The sequence below is a fragment of the Ipomoea nil genome, unplaced genomic scaffold (assembly GCF_001879475.1).
Source record: "Ipomoea nil cultivar Tokyo-kokei standard unplaced genomic scaffold, Asagao_1.1 scaffold0869, whole genome shotgun sequence".
NCBI classification, from domain to species: Eukaryota; Viridiplantae; Streptophyta; class Magnoliopsida; order Solanales; family Convolvulaceae; genus Ipomoea; species Ipomoea nil.
The window spans coordinates 1,132,416-1,153,795 of record NW_017617297.1 but is presented as its reverse complement, the minus strand read 5'-3'; the positions used below and the strand labels follow the sequence as shown (position 1 = coordinate 1,153,795).

Here is a 21,380-nt window from a genome sequence, read left to right as displayed (position 1 = left end):
CAAGACTCAAGAGTGATTGTTTGATCTGATAATTGGATTTTATTATCAGATGTATACAGAGAGAAGGAAAGAATGTATAAAAATGATATTTTTGCTAGGGCACTTTTTCTTTTGTAGTTTGCTACTAACATTCTTACTGTTGACAACCATTTTATCTTCTGAAATACAACAGTTTGCACCCTTGTTTTGTTAACAAATTTTAATAATACTAATTTCATTTTCACATGTTGAGTATCAATTCTTCAATGTTAATTTCATAAATAAATGGTGTTTGTAGAAAGATGGAACATGCAAACACTTGAAAATATTTATAAAATTTGTTAATGATTGTTGCGATGACCTGTTTAATCATGTTGCATTTGTGTGTTAATAAGGGCTTTAGTGGAAGTTGTAGCTGCCCGGGATTGAGCTAATTAAGAATCACAGAATAGACTAAGCAAAGAAAAGAAGAAATTAAAATGCTTGGAAGTTAGAAGTTATATATACTAATAAGGGCCAAATAGTCTAGTGTGAGCAAATGGAGAGGTAATCAACAATCCATTCTTGGAGTTTTTACCTCCATTAGGCAAAACAGGTAGGAGCTCTGTCCTAAACTATGAAGGCATTTAAGTTGAGGATTACCAATTCTGCACTTAATTTTGTAGTGCATGATTCAGGCAGAGCAGTTTTTGATCCCTGGTAAACAAAAAGATATTGGTCCTGTTTGGTAAAATGGCTGTTAGCTGATAGCTGTTAGATGTTAGCTGATTGTGTTAATTAGAGGGTATAAATAGTTGATAACATTAGCTGATTGTAGAAAAGTGTTTGGTAAATTAGCTGTTAGCTGATAGCTGTTTGATATAATTTATTTTCTCAAAAAGCTAATTGAAAAAGTTGTTTAGAGTAGCTTTTTGAATTTTAGCCTTTTGGAGTTGCAAAAAGCTAATTAACCAAACATTTATATTGATATTTTAACTAAATCAAACAATTAATAGTGGTCAAATAAGCCAAAATTGGCCTATAGGCCAATTTTTTACCAAACAGGGCCATTTAAATGCTTGGAAGTTGGAAGTTATATATAGTTTGATCAGAGACCATGCTGGCGCCTGGGTGATGGGTTTCGTGACTAAGATTGGGACCACGACAAGCTTCATAGCGGAATTATGGGGCCTCCGGGAAGGTTTTACCATTGCTAGAAACAAAGGGTTATTCAGGATTGTCGTTGAAAGTGACTCGGAAGCTATGATCAATGCTATTCAACGCGATGGTGACTCACGGCTTGAAGCGAGCATGCTCATCTCGGACTGTAGGGCCATTATGAAACAACTCCAAGTTCGAGAGTTCACGCATATTCTTCGCGAAGGGAACCAGTGTGCAGATTTTTTGGCCAACATGGGTCATAATGGCGCCTGGGGTACCTCGATCTTGGATAGTCTGCCGATCAACATTGCGCCCCTCTTGGACAAAGATGCTGGGAACGGAGCCGTTAGAAGAATCTATTAATCCCGGGACCGCTTAGGCCCCTCATTCTCACCCAAAAAAAAAAAAAAAAAAAAAAAAAAAAAAAAAAACTATCTAAGAAAATTACAAGAATGTAGTTAATATAGAAAGTTTGAATATTCTTTAATTTATTGTGGGATTGAGGATATGATTCAAGAGGAATACCTGTATTTTGGTCAAGCCTTCAAAGTAGGACGATAGAAACCGGTTTCCTTGGCTGTGGTTTTTACTGTTAAAAATTGCACATGTAAAGTTTAGTATATATCATCATAGTAAGACTTCCTTTAATTAATTAGTACAAGATTTCATATGTATATAAGAATAAAATTAACTTACGTCAAGAAAATATATCCACCATCAGACAAGTATTTTACTAAAGAAGTAGAGGGTAAGAGGCCTCTAAATCTGTCACAGTAAATAGCAGTAGCAACACCTCCAGCTTTGCTACCAGCTAATATGGCCTATATTTAATTAAAATTTCATAATTAAAAACATAATTGTTTAGAAACTGTAATCATGCACCTACAACTCACATAAACAAAAATGACATTATAAAATTGCAAATAAATTAAATTCCCATCAGTACACAATAACCTACTCAAAAAAACAGCATATATAAAGATTAATGACTTTTCAAAACAAGTAAAATATTACGATGTTAAATATTTTTGTGCTTTGTAAAATCAGAAATGCTCACATTTTTTGTATTTCCCATTCCATGGCATAGTAGCTTTTCAATTATAGCTTTGAAGATTCTGGCACCTCTAAAATAAAGTGGCTTGCCCTGAAAAAACAAAATTTTATGAAGTGTGTTAACTTTTTAAATCAAAAGTAGGAATTTAATATATTTATATGATTAATGTGCTGTACAAATGAATTAATGAAAATATTAAGAAGCAGGTTCGTATATTTTCAATAAGCATAATTGAGGAGGCTAAACAAGAAGTAAGGGTGTGTTTGTTTTGCACATGGGAATCGGAATCGGAATGGATATCAAATACTCCGTACTTGGTAATGGTGGGAACAGAATTATTAAGAAATTAAAATGGGCTTGTAGATGTTGCAGCTTATGCATTCTGCTGAGAAAGGGAACTTGTTGATTAAAGGACTCCTTCTGTTGAAATTCTGATTCTGGGGCAAATAATGATTTTGTTTTTGAGGTGCATGAATTTGGTGGGAATAATTGATTTGAATATAACTTTGGAATGAAAGTCTAAATAGATGGTTTGGTCCATGGAGGATGGTAGACCAATGGCTGATGATTTGGGCCATGGCTCTAGATGGACTGCAGGCCTCTGAAGTTTGATAAGTCATGAGGAAAATGATTGGAAGGTCTAATTCGGCTGGCTGGAATAATGGTGACAGCCGAGTGAATTAAGGAATAAGCGTCAAATACGCCATCGAACTACACATCAAATTACAATTAGGTCATTCAACTCAAAAAAGTTACAATTAGGTCCCTGAACAGTGCAAATTCAAGCAATTAAACCTAAAGTGACTTGTTGAAAGTGTGATTAGATGATGTGGCGGTTACCAAATTAATTTTTATTTTAAAATTTCTTTTAATAATTCTTAAACTAAAAAAAAAAAAAAAACCTGCCGCTGCCACGCACCTTCCCCTCCCTCGTCTCCGCCACAAGTGAATGTTCTCAAATCTCTGAGTTGCCCAGATGTGTGGAATAACATACATTTCATGTTATCTCTTCATGTACCATCCTTTAATTGAGCTCTTTTACTCCTATTAACGTTTTAGTAAAAGAAACAATCTTTACCAAAAACACAAATTCTAAGCAGAAACTATTACTTAAGCCTCAACTTCTGCCCATAAACCTTTCATCCACAAACCTCATTTTTTTCTTAAGAAAGTTCCACAAACATCATTAAACCAAACTATCCATCCTCCCAATACAAAATTCAACTGCACAAACAAGTTCTTCCCACCCAAAATTCTCAGAAAACAACCTAAATCCACAAAAATGAATTCAAAAATAAACACATAAGGAATAAAAAGGAAAATTGACAAAAAAACTTACTTGCAATTCTGCAAAGAAGAGAATCACTGTCCCCGTCAATGCCCAGATCAAATTATCAAAAATAAACTAGAAAATACTAAAATTACAAAGAAATAAATAAAAAATGAGCTTAATTTGAATTTTGAAAAAAAAATAATAATACAAGCACAAAGTAATAAGTTATATATTCAAATTTTCTTATCAACCCAAAGTAGGGATGGCAATGGAGCGGGAGATATATCCCCCGCCCCCGCACCCGCATTCCCAATCCATTCCCCGCACCCGCACCCGCACTCGCACCCGCGCGGGTAATGAAATTCCTACTCCATACCCGCTTCCGCGGGGATTTTGCGGGAGCGGGTAATACCTAACCCGTAATTCTAATTATTAATATTACACTTAAATCTAATAAAAATTTTATACTACAATTCTAATTATCACATACATTTTTTTATAAGTTTGAACATAAGTCTAAAATTTAATAAGAGCCAACGAAGTTAATCCTTAATTGGAACGAAAATTGTGTTGGTAGTATAAATTGTATTAAGTGTTTACTCCTTTATGTTATTTATGTTGTTCATATTCAATTTTCATTAACAAAGAATAAGAAATTTAATTCATTATGCATTGTTAATTATAAAATGTACATAAACTTATATAATAAATGAATACTAATAACAATATATATAAGTGCGGGTGCGGGTGCGGGGCGGGGATACCTGCCCCCGCACCCGCCCCCATACCCGCGTGGGTTTACAAAATTCCCCTATACCCGCACTCATTACTCATATTGTGCAAGCATTTTAAAACCCGTAGAAGCGGGGATGCGGGGAACCCATTGAGTGCGGGTAGAATTGCCATCCCTAACCTAAAGGCTTTGAAGGATGTAATTCTGTTTTCTTGTGTTTTTAGAATTTGATGACAAGGGAAAGAAGAGAATGATGGGGTAAGGAGGTTTTTTTTTGGATTATTGTTTAATTGAAAAGGAAAGAGGACGTGAGAGACGATGCCTACTTGGACTCAACTGGCGACGACGAAGAATTTGTCTCCGGTTTTCCCTCTTCTTTTTTTTAAAATAAAAATTAATTTGGTAACCCCATGTCATCTAATCACCCGGTCAACAGGTCACTTTACGTCTAATTGTATGAATTTGCACAGTTCAAAGGCTTGATTGTAACTTTTTTGAGTTGGATGACCTAATTGTAGTTTGGCGTGTAGTTCGATGGCCTATTTGACCCTTATTCCGTGAATTAATTGCAGTTACTGGGCTGGGAATTAATTCCCGAGATTGTTTGGGCCTTTAAGGCCGAATGGCCCATGGTGGAATTAAAACCAGATGGGCTGGATCTGATTTGGCCGAGTGGGCCTCTATGGGTGTTGAGCCTTTGGGCTGGTTTTTTGCAGAATTTCTAGCCCATAAGGCCTTGCCTTGTGGCCTTTTATGCTAGCCTTACTTGGGTCTTGTGTATTTAGCCTTTTTTAGCCCTTGTCATTTTAGTAACTTTGAAATTGAAAAAATGTACAAATCTATGGGGCTTCTTAAAACTAGCTTCAATAGCCTATGCAGAGATTGCGGATGTGTAGAGGAGAGAGGGAGAGACTGAATTGTGGATGTGAAAGATCAGAGAGGTGCTAAGCTACACTATTTATAGAGTAGCCAAGCACATGAGGCTCAGCAATTTAACAAATAGTGTATGGAAATAATTAGCCAAAATTATTTGTAGTAAATTCAATGGGAAGAAGGGCATTTATTGCATTATTAGCTACCACTAAGTAGATATCATCATAGTTTCAAGCTTTGATTTTATTTTTTTTTTTTTGTTTTTTAAATCAATATCACTATATATGATTATAAAGACAGTTGATTAACTTTAGTTAATTAGTTATACAATTATATTAAGAAATACAATGATGCTATCTCTAAATTAATTTAGAGTACACAACAATTATAGGAAAGAACAGAGTGCATTTGTTTTCCATAGCATTAGTTAGTAGGCAATATGGTCACACCATGTTCTAAAGAAATTATTGGAGGAAGTTTGGTAAATTGAGTTGGAAGAAATGCTTTTAATTGACATAGTATTAATAGGCCAGAAGGCCACGTGCTCTTAAGAGTTTAGAAGAATGACAGAATGAAGATGTTAGTAATGAATTTAATGTTACAGCAGACATTTCGTCATGATACTCCTCTGCTATGATCTATATTTTTCGGGTTGGGTAAACATTTAATGCTAAAGCAAATCAAAGACAGAGTTCTATATTTTTGGGGTTAGGTAAACATTTAATGCTAAGGCATTGGCATTCTTGCGTCATGATCCTCCTCCTCTTTCAATTCCGGATTCAAACTCGTAATCTTATGGTTACAAGTTTGTATCCTTAGCTATTTTGACTGGAGTTACCATGACAAAGCTCATATTATATATATATATATATATATATATATATATATATATATATATATAGACTAATAATTAATAGGACTATATGGTTTTTTTTTAATGAATAAATAAATTTCTTATATGTCAAGCGGTTAGAAAAACATAAGTATTTCTATTTTTTATTTTGAAACCATATTAAGGGATTTTCTATGAGGTCGAATGCATATGATACAATAAGGTTATACCAAACTTGGTTGTATCAAATACTAGTAACGGTAGTGTCAATAGTACTTACTACTTAGTGTCATCAAAATTATTATATATGATACTATCAACACTAAACTAATAAAAACTCATAATAAAACATATTTTTTAAAAATGTTAAGAGTATGTATTTTAAATTGGAAAATTGTAACAAATGCCCCTCTATAATATGTCAATTATCAATGTCACCCCTGAATTATGAGTGGTGTAAATGTTGCCCCTCAATTATTAAAACGGTGCATATACCCCTCCCGTAACGGACATGTGGTTCCCTGTTAGTGAACGACACCGTTAAGTCGAAGTAAATATGTAATTTAGTTGTTTTTTCCCTCCCTTGATTCGAAGTACCAGCGATGGACAGCGGTGGGAAACCACAGATCCGTTACGGGAGGGGCTATATGTGCACCATTTTGATAATTGAGGGGCAACATTTGCACCACTCATAATTCAGGGGTGACATTGATAATTGACATATTATAGAGGGGCATTTTTTACAATTTTCTCATTTTAAATTGAAAAAAGCAACAGTATGTTTGTATATTGTGCTTTAATTAATTAGTGTTACTTATTTTTTTTTTATTTTTTTTTTGGTATACATGAAATTTAGTCATTTATGCCTTAATACTCCAATTAACAATTGTTATATCTTTTTGATGGTTTAACGTTTAACTATTATGATTAATTAATAATAGTAGAATGCATTTCACTAAATCCAGATGATATTACAAAGAAGTCAAAAACTAATTTAAAGCAACAAATTAAAATAAGGTGAATGTTAACCTAGGAAAAGATGTTATCCAAAAAAAAAAAAAAAAAAAAAAAAAAAAAAAAAAAAAAAACTAGGAAAAGATCGAATTCCTACATTGGGATTTAGGATAGTCATGAACAATAATTAAGTTTCGTACCTTAATTCTTTGAGGGTTCCCATTCATACGATTTTTTTTTTTTTTAAATTTCCATACTAATTGTTAACACTGCATGTGCTCTCATTTACAGGTCTCCTAAAGTTTTGATAAAAGACTGTTGCTATTTATTTTAAACATAATAAGTTAATCATAATAAAATTTGTTTACATTCCTAAGTTATTAAAAAAAAAACAAACAAAAAAAAATTATCACTACTCAATAGGAACAACATTATTTTATTTTCCGCTCAAGAAGGGTGGCCTCATGTATAAATATCAATAATTATTTTGCATTAATTTAAGCAATACATATATTCCGAAGTTCTAAGAGCAACCTACAAGGTTGGAAAGAGAGCCTATGAAGGCCTTACACTTTAGGTACCTAATTTGATGTGGTTGAATGGTAACCTATATTTAAGATTACAGATAAATGCAATTTATATTACTATATTAGAAGATTTGTCTAATTAATGTCTATCCATAAAATGAGTAGGTAGGATTGTACGTAGATTCTAAATTTTATTTTTATGCTATAAGTTTGAATTTATTTGTACTAGGGGATGGGGTAATGAAAATGTAAAAGGAGAGGAAAGTTGTGAATGGGCAGTTTGAATTTAATTTACATGTACGAGGGAATGGGATAATGAAATTGCAAAAGAAGAATAAAAGCTGTGAATGTGCATGCTTCACCTAAATAAGGAAATGCTTTCGTAATCCACTGCTTCAAAGCAAATCCTTTATCCATTTTCAATTATTCTTTTATTACAAATTGTCAAATAAGCTTTCTAGTAGAGCAAATAATATAATATTTTTATGGATAAATTATTTCAATGTGACACTCCTTGAACTAACCACTAATACAAAACTAATTAACCATTTGTGATTATTGTAATAGATGTTAATTCTTCAACTTGTTAAAAACCAAATACCACTTTTTGCTACCAAGTGCAACTTAATTCTTCAATTGGAAATAATAAATAAATAAATTATAGTTTCTTGCTCTTCAATTTCAATTCCGATCCTCTTAAATATCAAGTTTTTGAGTGAAGATAAAAACTTATAGCCACTATCCGAGGGTGTGTATTGGTGAAATCCACCTCGTGACCATAGCCGGTAAAGATTCACAAGGAGATAAAATAACCTAGGTTGTCCATAACTCACTGCTTGAAAGCAAATGCTCTGTCCATTTTCATTTTTTTTTTTTAAATTACAAATTGTCAAATAAGCTTTCTAATAGAGCAAATAATGTAATATTTTATGAGTAAATTATTTCATTGTGACAATCCTTAGACTAACCAATAATACAAAACTAACCATTCTTTATTGTTCCCATTGAAATATATATATATATATATATATATATATATATATATATATATATATATATATAATAATAATAATAATAATAATAATTAATATGAAGCTATGTGGGTAACCCAGCCAAGATGGTTAAGAATACAAACTTGTAATCACAGGTTCAAGAATTTGAATCCCAACCTTTTTAATTTGAGCCAGTCAGCTATAAACAAGACTCAACCCAAAAAATATGGAACTCTGCCCTTGATTTACTTTAGCATTAAATGTGTATCCAACCCAAAAGAAAAAAAAAAATGGAGCTCTACCTTTGATTTTTGTAGGATGGGGACCATGACGGAAGGCCTGCTTTAGCATTAAATTCATTACCATTATCTTCATTCTGTCAACTTTTGAACTTCAAAGTGCATGTGTCCTTCTGGCCTATTAATACTATTTGTCAATTAAAAGCTTGAAACTATGATGATATCTACTTCGTGATAGCTACATGCAATAAATGTTCTTCTTTTTTTTTTTTTTTGAAATAAAAGCCATATATTAATAATAGTCCGAAGACAAAACATTACACAGATAGGGAGGAGGGTTATAGAACCACTCCATACAATCAGACTTAGAAGCGGACTGCTTAGCAATCAAATGCGCTGCCCGGTTCGCTGATCGTTTAGAAAACGATAAAAATACATGAGAAAAACTACTCATTAAATTTTTGATATCCTTCACTAATAAATGAAAAGAAGACTCTTCAAAATTCTGTTTAAGGCCTTGGACCACAATGAGGGAGTCTGTTTCCACATGCACCCTGTCCCAATTTAGCTCCTTGATCCAGCTTAAAGCCTCTCTTATCGATGCCGCTTCTGCTTCTCTTGGGGTGTATATACCCAGTTTATGGAATTCCTTTGCTGCTACAAAATTTCCTCTCTCATCACGAATAACACAGCCAAAACCCATAGTTGCCTTTTCATTGTTAATGGCTGCGTCCACATTCATTTTGAGATATCCATGGTGTGGCTTGATCCAAGTATCGGCCGCATGCCTTTGTTGAGTAATCTTGTCCAATCCAATGTCCGCAGCTGATCTCCAATCCCTCAAGAAAGTAAGCGCTCTGTTTAAAGTGGCGTTAGTTGGGAGAGGATTTTTGTTATTCCAGACACAGTCATTTCGTTGTTTTCAGATATCCCAGCATATGATGATGAAGTTTCCAAGTTGCATGGAGCTTAGCCCCGGCATATTGATTTTGAACCACTCATGGAAAGAAGAAGTGGGAGCAGATTGAAATCTAAACCCTTCAAGAAGCCAGACATCTTTGGCCACCTTGCAGTCAAAGAACAGATGCCAAATAGATTCTTTTTCCTTTTTGCACAGCGGGCATATATCATCGCAATCAACTTTCCTCTTACGCAGCAGGTCTCTAGTGGGAAGGCAATCTGTGCACACCTGCCAGAAAAAACATTTGACCTTTGGGGGTAACTTCATCTTCCAGAATACTGACCAGTACTTCTTCTCAACTTGAGGTAAATCACCATTGAGAACTCTGTAGCAGCTCTTAACTGAGAATACACCACCTTCATCAGGTGCCCATATCAGTTTGTCTGGAAATTCATGCACTGGTAGGGGAATTTTCAAAATAAGTTGGGCATCTCTTGCATTAAACATGGCATTAATGGTATCCTCATCCCAGTTTCTATTTGTAGGGTCCATCAAAGAGTCCACAGTGGCCTGCTCCATCATAGGATAAGGGAAAGTTGTAATCTTTGGGCATATTTTATCAGGTAACCAACTGTCTTTCCAAATTTGAATTGAGTTTCCTTTGCCAACTCTCCACCTACAATTTCTTCTTATGATATCCTGAGTTTCCATAAGACTAGTCCAGATAAAAGAAGGATTTGAACCTCTTTTAGCCTCCAGGAAGGTAGAATTAGGGAAGTATCTAGCTTTATACACCCTTGCTGCTAAAGAATCGGGGCAATTGATGAGTTTCCAAGACTGTTTTGAAAGCATAGCTAAATTAAAATTCCTCAAGTTTCTAAATCCCAGCCCTCCCCAATCCTTAGGTACACAAAGCTTGTTCCAAGATTTCCAATGAATACCCATGTTACTGCCATTGTTACCACCTTTCCACCAAAATTCATTCATGGTAATTTCGCACTCCTTGATGATTTCCTTAGGGATTAAGAAGACTCCCATAGCGTAAGAAGGGATGGCTTGGATAATACTCTTCAAAAGAACCTCTCTCCCAGCCCTAGACAAAAATCTTTGGTTCCAACCCCTAATCTTGCTCAAAATCTTGTGTTTTAAGAAACCAAAAATCTGCTTTTTATTTCTTCCTACTATCATTGGTAGACCCAGGTAATTGCCCTTTCCTTCACCCCTCTTAACTCCCAGGATGGTACTCACCTCTCCCCTCATCTCCTCACCAACATTTCCACTAAAACAGAGAGCTGATTTATCAAAGTTAACAATCTGGCCAGAAGCAGAAGCATAAAGTTGAAGAAGATGTTTAAGGTTGGCAGCCTCTAAAGGGTTGGCTTTGAAGAAAATGTAGCTATCATCGGCAAAAAACAAGTGAGAAACAATAGGAGCTGATCTAGCAACAGAGATACCATGCAACTTTCCCCCCCTCTCAAACTCTCTAAGCAAAGCACTAAAGCCTTCAGCAATGATCAGAAACAAATAAGGGGAAATAGGGTCCCCTTGACGAAGACCCCTCTTGGGAATGATAGGACCAATTTCCTCCCCCTGGTTAAGGACAAAGTATTCTACGGTTGAAATACAATGCATGATGATCCTAACCCATTTTTCAGCAAAACCAAGTTTAAGCATAATAGCACGGAGTAAAGGCCACTCAACCCTGTCGTAAGCCTTACTCATGTCAAGTTTAAGAGCAGCATATCCTTCTTTACCCTGAGTTTTGCGTTTCAAAAAGTGTTGCATCTCAAACGCCACCATGATATTATCCGTGATGAGCCTTCCCGGGACGAAGGCACTCTGATTTTCAGATATAAGGTGATTCAAGATAGGTTTGAGTCTGTTTGCAAGGGCTTTGGTGACAATTTTGTAGGCCACATTGCATAAGGCAATGGGTCTTAAATCAGCCATGGTTTCAGGATTGTTTTTCTTGGGAATTAAAGCAATATGGGTCTGATTGATGAATTTAGGAAGCTGGCCAGAACTGATAAAATCATTACACAACTCCACAATACTATCACCTACTATATCCCAGTAAGATTGGAAAAAACCAGGATTAAAGCCATCGATACCTGGACTTTTATCCGGGTGCATCCCAAAAGCAGCCTCCTTAATCTCATTTTTAGTAAACACTTTTAACAGAGCTTCATTCTGGGAATTTGTAACCTTCGGAGTGAGGCATCGAAGAACAGGTTCTTGAACTCCTGCAGAACTTGTGAACAAATTGATAAAATAATTTTTTATTAATTGATTCATCTCTTGACCCTGCGTGATCCAGACCCCCTGCTGATTCTTGAGTTTTAAAATAGCATTATTCCTGCGCCTTTGGGTGATAACACTGTGGAAGTATTTTGAATTCGAATCCCCATCTCTGTGCCAGAATAATTTAGCTCTCTGTCTCCAGAAACAACTTTGTTGTTCAAGTATATGAATAAACTCCTTTTGGGCAGCAGAGAAATTAGCTAAGCCACTATCATCAGTTCTGCATCTCAGAGATTCCATTCGCCTTCTCGCACTTTCAATTCTGTCATGGAAATTGCCCTTGAAATCCTTTCCCCATTTAGAAATTGCCACACTACACATCTCAAACCTAGAGCATATATTATGACCCACAGTGTTCTTCCAGCTCATGTCTACCACCAGTCTACAATGATTCTCCTTCAACCAGTGATTCTCGAAACGGAAATTCCTCCTTCTCTTCACATGCACTGTCGCAATCGGCCAAACTGCTAGAGGTCGATGATCACTCATTGGGGCTTCGAAGGAAATCGCCTTTGCTTCTCCAAATATATCAAGCCATCCATTATTCACTAGAATGCGATCCAGTTTCTCTCTAATCCAATTAGGGCCCCCTCTCCCCTTTTCCCAGGTAAATTGGTACCCCTTGAAATCGAAATTCCTGAGGCCGCTGCTCTCCACTGCATCCTTGAAGCCTTGAATAAGCCACCGTGGCTGAGGATTATTACTTAACTTCTCATTTGGTTGCAAGATATCATTGAAATCACCCATAACAATCCATGGGAGATCGTTATGGTTGGACAAGCTTCTAAGCATATTCCAAGAAGTTCGTCGTCTATTTATTTCAGGACAACCATAGAATCCCGTAAACCTCCAGAGTTGGGAAGAGTTGTTTAGCGAAGCCTGAGCATCAATAAAGTTCGAACAGTAACCAGAGATCATAAGATTGACCTCGTTTTTCCAGAATAGCCCCAAGCCCCCACTGAAACCAGTACTGTTTACGACAAAGACGTTGTCAAAGCCCAATTGGACTCTAATATTTTCCATGCCTTGAGAACCCAGCTTAGTTTCCATAACAAATAATATAATCGGCCTCTTTGATTGGACGAGGTCCAATAAAACTTGAACCGTCGCCTGGTTGCCAAGCCCGCGACAGTTCCACGAGATAAGAGACATTATAACGGGCGGGCCTGCGAAGCAGGTCCCGCCTCCAACAAGTTTTTTGAAAGGTCCACCAACATATTGTCTTGATCTAGCTCCTCCTCCAGCCCAGCAATTTCCTTTCTTTTCTTCCTTTGGTCGTGGGCCAGTTGAAGTGGGTTAACAGAGTTTAGCCCAATATTATCAGCTCCCTCTTTGCTTAGAAGAATCTTCCAGACCGATTGGGGATCATCTTCCACGTGCCTTTGAGGATTAAAGTTTTGACCAGTGGATAAAGCTTCGGGTGTTGCTATTTGCACCATCCTTTGACTAAAAGTGGGTATAAAGTATCTTGAAATTGTAAAAAGGTGAAAACATTTAATAATTATATAGGTGGTGTAAATAGCCAAATGAGGGTTCATTTTGCTATTTGCACCACCTTGGTCAAACCTCATTTATGAGGTGTAATTAATAATATTTTAATTCAAAACATAATTAATTAAAACATTAAATTAAACAAAAAAAAAAAAAGAAGAAAAAAGATGAACCTCATGAACCCGTCACTGTTTTGCTTCTTTTTTCTTTTTTTTTTCTTTTTTTTTAATGCCTAATTATTTATGTAATATTTTTTTAAAGTTTTTATTTTCAATACATATTTATTTTAAGTTTCTATTTTCAATAGATTTTTTTTTTGTTCAATATATATAATTTTTGTTCAATACATTTTTTTAAGTTACTAATTTCAATACATTTTTTTAAGTTTATAATTTCAATACATATTTTTTTTAAACAATTAGTCAATATTGATGTTTGTGAGATGAAATTACTGATAATTTGGGCGGCAGAGAATACAATTTGGACTCATATGACTCTATATATATGTGGGGTGTGTGTTATGTATATGTATCACACAATCTATAAGCCATGGATGATTGGATAGAAGATTTTTTTAGTTACAATAATCAGAATCAAAGCCAGTTACTTAGTTACAATGATCAAAATCAAAGTCAAGGACATTATGAGGTATTTTAAGTTGTTATTTGAATTGTTAATGAATTGTTATTTATTTCTATGGGTGTTGCTATTTGTATTTTAAGCCAGTTTGTTCTTGCTTGCTAGGTAATTAGGACTCATTTAAATTAGATATAATTTCTCAATTGACTAAATAACAATCTCTTTGTTCCATGTCAAGAGAGAAAATTATAGTATTAATCAATTTAGTGAATATAGTTGTAAATTAATTTAATTTGTTGTGAATATAGTTGTAGATTAAGCAATTTATTGTATTTACGGTATAATAAGATAGGTAGAATTGAATTGTTATTTATTTCTATGGGTGTTGCTATTTGTATTTTAAGCCACTTTGTTCTTGCTTGCTAGTATAGGTAATTAGGACTCATTTAAATTAGATATAATTTCTCAATTGACTAAATAACAAACTCTTTGTTCCATTTCAAGAGAGGAAATTATAGTATAAAGAGTATTGAATTTGAGATTTATTTATTGGGTGACCGCCGGTGAGTCTATCTATATACTGAATTAATTTAATTTGTTGGGAATGTAGTTGTAAATTAATCAATTTATTGTATTTACAGTATAAAAAGATTAGTAGAAAATCAATTTATTGAGTAATATTGAGTACATAGAGCAATATATACTACAAAGAATACACAATTGTAGGAAACTATTCTACAGAGACTTGAAGGACAATCATAAATACAAAATTCAAAATAGAAAGTGTCTAGGAACGCATGCAGACTTATTTTATGATTAGAAGCCTTGACCTCCACTTATTTTATGATTAGAATTTTAACTACATCAAAATTGTTAGAACTCTAACCCACATATCTTTATAAAATTGTTACAGTATTTACCGTATAAAAAGATAAGTAGAAAATCAATTTATATTTCAAAGTCTCAATAGAACTCTAACCCTCATATCTTTATAGAATTTTAACTACATTAAAATTATTAGAACTCTAACCCACATATATCTTTATAAAATTGTTACAGTATTTACAGTATAAAAAGATAGGTAGAAAATCAATTTATATTTATTCATTTCAAATATCACTAGTAATCAGTTTATATTTCAATTTATAGTTAAATCAATTTAAAATAATGTATATAACAAATTTGAGTTATAAAAAAATATTAGAATAACAAAATTAATTATTATTTCTCTTTATTTAAAATTAAAACATAAACAAAAATAAGTATTGAAAATATAAACTTAAAAAACATGTATTGAACAAAAAAAAGATGTATTGAAAATAGAAACTTAAAAAAAAAAATATATGTATTGAAAATAAAAACTTAAAAAAATATTGTACAAAATAATTAGGCATTAAAACATAATAATAATAATAATAATAATAATAATAATAATAATAATAATAATAATAATAAAGAGATTGATTATTAAATAAAAAAATAAAGATTAATGTTTGACTACATTTAATGAGGTGGTGCAAATAGCACTTTTTTATTTGCACCACCTATAAAGCTATTACACCTATTAAATAGGGGGTGTAAATAGCAAAATGGGTGGTGCAAATAGAATTTCCCAAAGCTTCACCATCATGCATTAACTGCTCACTGTTGTCATCGTCATTTTGCCCTTCAATGCCATTAATTATGCCGTCAGATGTCATTCCCTCAGCTACCTTATTCTCTGATGAAAGTTCATGTTGACATTCTGCATGATTTTCTGATGTACTTCCTCTTTCCTTTTGAGTACCTTTCCTCGGCCTTTCCAACAGGATCCACTGTTGTCCATTGACCGGCGGTTGCCTCCTTCCCGTTGCCCTAAGCTCCGGTCCGAACGGTTTCTCCAGCATGGATGGTGTCACTTCAAGAGATTTCCGGCAATACTTATCTGCATGTCCGATGATGCCACACGAAAAGCAAAACTTAGGTAGTCTTTCGTACTTGAACTCCACCCACGTAGCCTCACTTCTAGGTGGTTTTATCTTCATTCTCCTTTTTAGAGGGCGAGATATGTCGATGCTCACTCGTATGCGTATAAAAGCTTTCCATGTTCCGTCAAGTTGGCTTGTATCTGTCATTCTGTAGTCACCCAAATGAGCACCTAACGTTTGAGCCGTTTTTTCAGTTTGCAGGCTCCGCGGGACATTGTATGCCTGAACCCAGAAGTCGGCATGATGCAGCTCAGTATCAAAAGGAGATTCATTATCACCCAACTTGTTAAGCACAAGAAGGCTTTGCTCGTAGGACCACGGTCCATCGTTTAGAATCCGGTTCATATCGACTTCATGGAAGAAGTGGAATAGGAACAGGTTGGTTTCAACTTCCTTCATCATCATTCCTTTCACTGGTTTCCAAACAGTGGCTAAAGTGTCTCTGAAATAGTTGAATTTGACAGGTCTCTCTGTTAACAGTTTCCCCACCACGGTAAAGGCTGGGTCTTCAAATTCGTCAGATTGATCTTCTTCCTCTAGAGGAACCTCAAAGTCGTCATCATCATCATGCAAGGAGAGATTGGCGTACTGGTCTTCAAAATTTGAGTTTCTACTGCTAGAAGCCATCAGAGAGAATATGAAAAGCCAGAGAGGGTAGATACTTGGGAGGAAAAAGTAAGGATGAGTAAAAAATGTTGCCTAGGAGGATAAGTATCAGGACTTCAACTATTTGAGTGGTTGTTGTAAGCAGTAAAAGCTATCCAGGAGGGAAAGCAAATAGTAATAACTACACCAGTAAGAAATCATAAATGAGAGGTAGCCTTTCAACGTAAGTGAAAAGAAACTGAGCAATAACTACGCCAGAAGGAGACCAAAACCATAAAAGGAATGAACACTCTTCAATCGTAAGAGAAGAACAAACTCATCATTCCGACGAGAAGAAGAAACCCCTCATTCCGACGGGAAGAAGATTAACAGCTTGGTTAACAGCTTGGTTACTATATAATTATGGCTAATTATTTTCTACAATTAATTTTGGCTAATTATTTTCATACACTATTTGTTAAATTGCTCAGGTCTTTAGCTTTTTAATTAGTATTATTACTCACTAAATTCTTTTCCCTTTCATTTTTATTTGCTGTTAGTTGTTGCTCCAATTAAATCTCTACTGAGAAAATGTAAAGCAAAGGAGGTGGATGGTTGACCAAAAAAATTAAATTTCTTTTTTTTTTCCTTTTAGTACAAACAAAATTAACATTTAAAAAATAAATTATAAAAAAAATATTTAATTGAGATCTTTTAAAAGATACCAATATCAATATTTTAAAAAATTAATACAAACAAAATTACCATATAAAAATACATAAATGACTCCATGTTTGGCGAAAAAGAAAAAATTATATACACATATCTATATTCAATATTATTTATTTAATTATAAAATAATATTTATAAAACATCATTTTTTTTTAGAATATTCTAAACTATCAATAGTATCTGCTCAACAGATTATGCATACCTGATACTTACTCACCATTAAATGTGAACAAAGAAATTATAAGCCAAATTGAAGGAGGAGGATGAGGACCATGATGGAATGTCTGCTTTGGTAGTTGGCACTAAATTCTTTACTATTATCGTCATTCTGTCATTCCTCTAAACTCCAAAGAGTATGTGACCTTCTGGCCTATTAATATTATGACATATTACTATATTAGAATAGGCCTATTCTAATAGTGATTTTAATTTGTTGCTTTTAAAAATAGTAATGATGTGATGTGATGTGACCCAAAGAATGCTTGGGTTTCTTTTTGAGTTGATTTGTACAGGAGTAAATGATCCATGCCAACTCCAAAAAATTATGATTGAGCCTCAATAACAAACTAGTTTTCAATAAACGGCAAACCATATATAAATGAAGGAATTCATTAGTGGTGATGGACCAACCCTAATTAATATTGTACGTACAACCTTGGAAATTCAAGCTAACTTAGACCCAAAGGGCTCGTCTAAGTCCTGTCGCGGCACTGCATCAATGATGTAATGTGATGTGATGGCAATTTTTTCATCTCCGATTTCTGCTCACCCAAGACCACGATACCTTTTCCACCTTGTTTGGTTCTTAATTTTTTAATAATAATAATAATAATAATAATAATAATAATAATTGTTCTTAATTTTTTAATAATAATAATAATAATAATTGTTAACACTGCATGTGCTCTCATTTACAGGTCTCCTAAAATTTTGATAAAAGAATGTTGCTATTTATTTTAAACATAATAAATTAATCATAATAAAATTTGTTTATATTCCTAAGTTATTAAAACAAAAAAAAAAAAACAAAACAAAAAAAAAATCTATCACTACTCACTAGGAATAACATTATTTTATTTTCCGCTCAAGAAGGGTGGCCTCATGTATAAATATCAATAATTATTTTACATTAATTTAAGCCATACATATATTCCGAAGTTCTAAGAGCTACCTACAAGCCTGGAAAGAGAGCCTATGAAGGCCTTACACTTTAGGTACCTAATTTGATGTGGTTGAATGGTAACCTATATTTAAGATTACAGATAAATACAATTTATATTACTCCGTACTATATTAGAAGACTTGTCTAATTAATGTCTATCCATAAAACGAATGAGTAGGTAGGATTGTACGTAGATTCTAAATTTTATTTTTTATGCTATAAGTTTGAATTTATTTGTACTAGGGGATGGAGGGTTTGGGGGTAATGAAAATGTAAAAGGAGAAGAAAAGCTGTGAATGTGCATGCTTCACCTAAATAAGGAAATGCTTTCGTAATCCATTGCTTCAAAGCAAATGTTCTGTCCATTTTCAATTATTCTTTTATTACAAATTGTCAAATAAGCTTCCTAGTAGGGCAAATAATGTAATTTTTTTATGGATATATTATTTCAATGTGACACTCCTTAAACTAACTACTAATACAAAACTAATTAACCATTTGTGATTATTGTAATAGATGTTAATTCTTCAACTTGTTAAAAATCAAATACCACTTTTTGCTCCCAAGTGCAACTTAATTCTTCAATTGGAAATAATAAATAAATAAATAAATAAATTATAGTTACTTGCTCTTCAATTTCAATTCCAATCCTCTTAAATATCAAGTTTTTGAGTGAAGAGAAAAATTTATAGCCACTATCCCAGGGCGAGTACTGGTTAAATCCACTTTGTGACCATAGCCGGTAAAGATTCACAAGGAGATAAAACAACCTAGGTTATCCATAACTCACTGCTTGAAAGCAAATGCTCTGTCCATTTTCAATTTTTTTTTTTAATTACAAATTGTCAAATAAGCTTACTAATAGCGCAAATAATGTATTTTTTTATGGATAAATTATTTCAATGTGTCACTCCTTAGACTAACCAATAATACAAAACTAACCATTCGATATTGTTCCCATTGAAATATATAATAATAATAATAATAATAATAATAATAATAATAATAATAATAATAATAATAATAATAATAATAATAACAATAATAATTAATATGAAGCTCTGTGGCTGACCCAGTCAAGATGGTTAAGAATACAAACTTCAAATCACAAGTTCAAAAATTTGAATCCCAATCTTTTAATTTGAGCCAGTCAGCTATAGACAACACCCAACCCAAAAAATATGGAGCTCTGCCCTTGATTTACTTTAGCATTAAATATTTACCCAACCCAAAAAATGTGGAGCTCTACCTTTGATTTTTGTAGGAGGAGGACCATGACGGAAGGTCTGCTTTAGCATTAAATTCATTACCATTATCTTCATTCTGTCATTCTTTTGAACACCAAAGTGCCTGTGTCCTTCTAGCCTATTAATACTATATGTCAATTAAAAGCTTAAAACTATGACGATATCTACTTAGTGATAGCTACATGCAATAAATGATCTGATCTTCTTCCCATTGAATTTACTACAATTAATTTTGGCTAATTATTTTCACACACTATTTGTTAAATTGCTCAGGTCTTTAGCTTTTTAATTAGTATTATTACTCACTAAATTCTTTTCCCTTTCATTTTTATTTGGTGTTAGTTGTTGCTCCAATTAAATCTCTACTAAGAAAATGTAAAGCAAAGGATGTGGATGGTTGACCAAAAAAATTAAATTTCATTTTTTTTCTTTTAGTACAAACAAAATTAACATTTAAAAAATATATTATAACTTTTTTTTAATTGAGATATTTTAAATGATACCAATATTGATATTTTAATAAATTAGTACAAACAAAGTTACCATATAAAAATACATAAATGACTCAATGTTTAGCGAAGAGACAAAATTATATACACATATCTATATTCAATATTATTTATTTAATTATAAAATAATATTTATAAAACATTAATTTTTTTAGTAAATTCTAAATTATCTATGGTATCTGCTCAACAAATTATGCGAACGTGATTAAGATTGGATTCAAATCTAAAACATTTTTTATGGAGAGTAACAGTGATGCCATCACACTACACAAGATATTTGGCAAATTGGTAATATGAATTCTAAGAAAATATTAATTGCCTTCTATTTTTGTTGGGTTTTGTTACTCACCATTAAATGTGAACAAAGAAATTATAAGCCTTGAAGGAGGAGGATGAGGACCATGATGGAATGCCTGCTTTGGCACTAAATTCATTACTATTATTGTCATTCTGTCATTCATCTCAACTCCAAAGAGCATGTGATCTTCTGGCCTATTAATACTATGTCAATTAAAAGCATTCCTTTCAAGTCAATTTACCAAGCTTCCTCAGCCAATTGAAAGAGGTTAGAATCCTATGACCATATGACCTATTAACTAATGCTATATAAAATAAATGCACGTACTCGTGCACTCTAAGGTGACCTTACAAATTTTCTTTAATTATCATTTTATTTTGAAAAGAAATAATTGTAAATATATCTAAACTAGTATTGGCGAAAAATTATAATTAATTTCTTCAACAATAGCTATGGAATCTAGAGTTGTAGCTCCTAGGATGCTATTAGTGCTTTTATTAGCATTAAATTTGCTACAATTAATTTTTTTTACCATTCTTGCCTTTTTTTTTTTTTCCAATCAATTTATGTACGTGTTTAGCTACTATTAATTTTTGTTATGTAATTATATGATTTATTTTGCTCATCATTTTTGTATGTGTGTTTTATACCATTGGTTTACCGATAATGTTTTACACTGCATTCTATTTCGATTTAACCCTGTTAGAAATTTTTGATTTTGTGACCACTTTTTCGACCAACTAAAAATGATCGAAAAGTGACATTTTTTCAATTTTTCGTCGAAGGATTATGATGGGGAAATAGATCGGAAATACCGACAACAAAGTAAAGATGGTCGGAAAATAATTAGTTTAAATTTTTAAACTGAGTTGGGAATTTCCTACCATTTTTCTAGTAGCTGATTTTTCCGACCACTTTACAAAATTGGGCTATTTCCGACCACCTTTCTGGTGGTCGAAAATAGCAACAAAAGTTTTTTCGGATACTAAAGTGATCGGAACAAGGGCTTCTT

At 33.3% G+C, this 21,380-nt stretch overlaps 1 long non-coding RNA gene across 1 annotated transcript; it reads right to left on the bottom strand.

The window, feature by feature from the left end:
- Positions 1-621: 621 nt before the first annotated feature.
- Positions 622-1,845, bottom strand: LOC109178729. The gene is made up of 3 exons (XR_002053760.1): positions 1,816-1,845; positions 1,645-1,708; positions 622-675 (listed from the first exon to the last, which is right to left on the bottom strand). It is a non-coding gene; the product is annotated as an uncharacterized LOC109178729 (long non-coding RNA).
- Positions 1,846-21,380: the final 19,535 nt, after the last annotated feature.